At 47.1% G+C, this 2,500-nt stretch overlaps 9 non-coding genes across 9 annotated transcripts in view; all 9 read left to right on the top strand.

Moving 5' to 3' along the window:
- The first annotated feature begins 84 nt into the window (after window positions 1-84).
- Window positions 85-203, top strand: LOC146262011 (5S ribosomal RNA). The gene has a single exon (XR_014728184.1). It is a non-coding gene; the product is annotated as a 5S ribosomal RNA (ribosomal RNA).
- A 178-nt stretch (window positions 204-381) lies between these two features.
- LOC146262010 (5S ribosomal RNA) lies at window positions 382-500 on the top strand. Its single transcript, XR_014727607.1, has one exon. It is a non-coding gene; the product is annotated as a 5S ribosomal RNA (ribosomal RNA).
- Window positions 501-678: 178 nt separating this feature from the next.
- LOC146262009 (5S ribosomal RNA) lies at window positions 679-797 on the top strand. Its single transcript, XR_014728173.1, has one exon. It is a non-coding gene; the product is annotated as a 5S ribosomal RNA (ribosomal RNA).
- Window positions 798-979: 182 nt separating this feature from the next.
- Window positions 980-1,098, top strand: LOC146262008 (5S ribosomal RNA). Its single transcript, XR_014727570.1, has one exon. It is a non-coding gene; the product is annotated as a 5S ribosomal RNA (ribosomal RNA).
- A 182-nt stretch (window positions 1,099-1,280) lies between these two features.
- On the top strand, window positions 1,281-1,399 carry LOC146262007 (5S ribosomal RNA). Its single transcript, XR_014728162.1, has one exon. It is a non-coding gene; the product is annotated as a 5S ribosomal RNA (ribosomal RNA).
- Window positions 1,400-1,581: 182 nt separating this feature from the next.
- On the top strand, window positions 1,582-1,700 carry LOC146262006 (5S ribosomal RNA). Its single transcript, XR_014727569.1, has one exon. It is a non-coding gene; the product is annotated as a 5S ribosomal RNA (ribosomal RNA).
- Window positions 1,701-1,874: 174 nt separating this feature from the next.
- On the top strand, window positions 1,875-1,993 carry LOC146262005 (5S ribosomal RNA). The gene has a single exon (XR_014727568.1). It is a non-coding gene; the product is annotated as a 5S ribosomal RNA (ribosomal RNA).
- A 178-nt stretch (window positions 1,994-2,171) lies between these two features.
- LOC146262004 (5S ribosomal RNA) lies at window positions 2,172-2,290 on the top strand. The gene has a single exon (XR_014728151.1). It is a non-coding gene; the product is annotated as a 5S ribosomal RNA (ribosomal RNA).
- A 182-nt stretch (window positions 2,291-2,472) lies between these two features.
- Window positions 2,473-2,500, top strand: part of LOC146262003 (5S ribosomal RNA) — a 119-nt gene continuing 91 nt past the window's right edge. The window contains exon 1 of the ribosomal RNA XR_014727567.1: window positions 2,473-2,500. This exon is cut by the window's right edge and continues 91 nt beyond it. This is a non-coding gene — a ribosomal RNA (5S ribosomal RNA).

Raw genomic sequence — 2,500 nt, 5'->3', positions numbered from 1 at the left:
GAGAGAGAGAGAGAGAGAGACTACCTTGCATTGTCAATTGCTAAATCTGTATATGGATAAGTAGCCTATGGTTGTCAACTTATTTCGTACGGCCATACCAGCCTGGCAACGCCCGATCTCGTCTGATCTCGGAAGCTAAGCAGGGTCGGGCCTGGTTAGTACTTGGATGGGAGACCGCCTGGGAATACCAGGTGCTGTATGCTCTTTTGCTCATTCACTTAGAAACTGAAATCTTGCAATATGCACAAGTAGTCCTTCATGAAAGGGGCTGGAAGCTGTTTTCATTTTGACACGAGAGAGAGAGAGAGAGAGAGAGACTACCTTGCATTGTCAATTGCTAAATCTGTATATGGATAAGTAGCCTATGGTTGTCAACTTATTTCGTACGGCCATACCAGCCTGGCAACGCCCGATCTCGTCTGATCTCGGAAGCTAAGCAGGGTCGGGCCAGGTTAGTACTTGGATGGGAGACCGCCTGGGAATACCAGGTGCTGTATGCTCTTTTGCTCATTCACTTAGAAACTGAAATCTTGCAATATGCACAAGTAGTCCTTCATGAAAGGGGCTGGAAGCTGTTTTCATTTTGACACGAGAGAGAGAGAGAGAGAGAGAGACCACCTTGCATTGTCAATTGCTAAATCTGTATATGGATAAGTAGCCTATGGTTGTCAACTTATTTCGTACGGCCATACCAGCCTGGCAACGCCCGATCTCGTCTGATCTCGGAAGCTAAGCAGGGTCGGGCCTGGTTAGTACTTGGATGGGAGACCGCCTGGGAATACCAGGTGCTGTATGCTCTTTTGCTCATTCACTTAGAAACTGAAATCTTGCAATATGCACAAGTAGTCCTTCATGAAAGGGGCTGGAAGCTGTTTTCATTTTGACACGAGAGAGAGAGAGAGAGAGAGAGAGAGACTACCTTGCATTGTCAATTGCTAAATCTGTATATGGATAAGTAGCCTATGGTTGTCAACTTATTTCGTACGGCCATACCAGCCTGGCAACGCCCGATCACGTCTGATCTCGGAAGCTAAGCAGGGTCGGGCCTGGTTAGTACTTGGATGGGAGACCGCCTGGGAATACCAGGTGCTGTATGCTCTTTTGCTCATTCACTTAGAAACTGACATCTTGCAATATGCACAAGTAGTCCTTCATGAAAGGGGCTGGAAGCTGTTTTCATTTTGACACGAGAGAGAGAGAGAGAGAGAGAGAGAGACCACCTTGCATTGTCAATTGCTAAATCTGTATATGGATAAGTAGCCTATGGTTGTCAACTTATTTCGTACGGCCATACCAGCCTGGCAACGCCCGATCTCGTCTGATCTCGGAAGCTAAGCAGGGTCGGGCCTGGTTAGTACTTGGATGGGAGACCGCCTGGGAATACCAGGTGCTGTATGCTCTTTTGCTCATTCACTTAGAAACTGACATCTTGCAATATGCACAAGTAGTCCTTCATGAAAGGGGCTGGAAGCTGTTTTCATTTTGACACGAGAGAGAGACAGAGAGAGAGAGAGAGACCACCTTGCATTGTCAATTGCTAAATCTGTATATGGATAAGTAGCCTATGGTTGTCAACTTATTTCGTACGGCCATACCAGCCTGGCAACGCCCGATCACGTCTGATCTCGGAAGCTAAGCAGGGTCGGGCCTGGTTAGTACTTGGATGGGAGACCGCCTGGGAATACCAGGTGCTGTATGCTCTTTTGCTCATTCACTTAGAAACTGACATCTTGCAATATGCACAAGTAGTCCTTCATGAAAGGGGCTGGAAGCTGTTTTCATTTTGACACGAGAGAGAGAGAGAGAGAGACCACCTTGCATTGTCAATTGCTAAATCTGTATATGGATAAGTAGCCTATGGTTGTCAACTTATTTCGTACGGCCATACCAGCCTGGCAACGCCCGATCACGTCTGATCTCGGAAGCTAAGCAGGGTCGGGCCTGGTTAGTACTTGGATGGGAGACCGCCTGGGAATACCAGGTGCTGTATGCTCTTTTGCTCATTCACTTAGAAACTGACATCTTGCAATATGCACAAGTAGTCCTTCATGAAAGGGGCTGGAAGCTGTTTTCATTTTGACACGAGAGAGAGAGAGAGAGAGAGAGACCACCTTGCATTGTCAATTGCTAAATCTGTATATGGATAAGTAGCCTATGGTTGTCAACTTATTTCGTACGGCCATACCAGCCTGGCAACGCCCGATCTCGTCTGATCTCGGAAGCTAAGCAGGGTCGGGCCTGGTTAGTACTTGGATGGGAGACCGCCTGGGAATACCAGGTGCTGTATGCTCTTTTGCTCATTCACTTAGAAACTGAAATCTTGCAATATGCACAAGTAGTCCTTCATGAAAGGGGCTGGAAGCTGTTTTCATTTTGACACGAGAGAGAGAGAGAGAGAGAGAGAGAGACTACCTTGCATTGTCAATTGCTAAATCTGTATATGGATAAGTAGCCTATGGTTGTCAACTTATTTCGTACGGCCATACCAGCCTGGCAACGC

Source organism: Hypomesus nipponensis, chromosome 12, assembly GCF_054491055.1.
Source record: "Hypomesus nipponensis isolate SF chromosome 12, ASM5449105v1, whole genome shotgun sequence".
Taxonomy (NCBI): Eukaryota; Metazoa; Chordata; class Actinopteri; order Osmeriformes; family Osmeridae; genus Hypomesus; species Hypomesus nipponensis.
Note: the sequence above shows the minus strand (reverse complement) of the source record. Positions and strands in the feature narration are given on the sequence as shown.